This window comes from Mus pahari, chromosome 15 (assembly GCF_900095145.1).
Source record: "Mus pahari chromosome 15, PAHARI_EIJ_v1.1, whole genome shotgun sequence".
NCBI classification, from domain to species: domain Eukaryota; kingdom Metazoa; phylum Chordata; class Mammalia; order Rodentia; family Muridae; genus Mus; species Mus pahari.
This window is the reverse complement of record NC_034604.1, coordinates 13,237,608-13,238,810: the sequence shown is the minus strand read 5'-3', so window position 1 is coordinate 13,238,810 and position 1,203 is coordinate 13,237,608.

Here is a 1,203-nt window from a genome sequence, read left to right as displayed (position 1 = left end):
GAGGGAGAGGGAGAGGGAGAGGGAGAGGGAGAGGGAGAGGGAGAGGGAGAGAAGAGCTGAAAGCTGAGTATCTTCTCTTAGTTTAGCCCAAGTCAGATTTCAATGTCAGCTAGCAAACAAGAAGAAGGAAGAGCAAAGACTCTCTCAACTTTGTCTCATAGAATTTAGGTTACCTAAAAATATTTCTTGCTTTGCTGGGAAAACTGGTGAAGGCAAACATTAACAGCGAACCTTTGATATGTGATCTATTTGATGTCAAACTATCAATAGTAGCATACTTTTCAAAATTTTTACTTAAAAGTTCTTCTACGATAGAAAGCAGAAATCATTCCATTAAATATGTTACATACAAGACACAAAGCATAAGAAAAGAGAAAGAAACAAACCAGTGTTATATTTTGTTACATTCCTTTTTGATACTAAAGATGATACTTGCTTATGATACTTTTTCTTGTCAGTGCTCATTAACATTTGCTTGCTTATATTACTGAATAAAATTTGTCCAAGCCTTCAGTTTGTAATCCCTTTCTCCCTTTCAATCTACATTTGGCACAAACATCGACATTTTTATGGTAGGAATTTATGAATATCTGTATATTTATGGAATTGTTTATTTATGTGTGTATGCATGGATGTGCACTGTATTTAGGTGTATACCTGTGCATCCATACACAGACTAAATTGGACAGTGGTCCTAACTTATCACTATCCATTCTCTTTGAGCCAGCATCTCTTACTGAATCTGGAGCTATGCAGTCAGCCAGACAAGCCCATGAAATAGTCCTCCCTCAGTTACAGAGCAGGAATTATAAACTCACACAAGGGTATCCCCACCTTTGTAAGCACGAAGCAATCCGCTTCTGATCCCCATGTTCCAACACCAGGCATTCTTCCCCCTAAGCTAGCTTTCTAGACTCTTGTTTCTGCAATGTCCTTAAAAGTGGGTCTTCTTAGATACTAATGCTCATGCCAGCAAGATTCTGCTGAATGGACCCTGATATTGCGGCCTCTTGTGAGGCTATGCCGGTGCCTGGCAAACACAGAAGTGGATGCTCACAGCCAGCTATTGGATGGAACACAGGATCCCCAATGGAGGAGCTAGAGAAAGTACTCAAGGACCTGAAGGGGGCTGCAACCCTGTAGGTGGAACAACAATATGAACTAACCAGTACCCCCTGAGTTTGTGTCTCTAGCTGCATATGT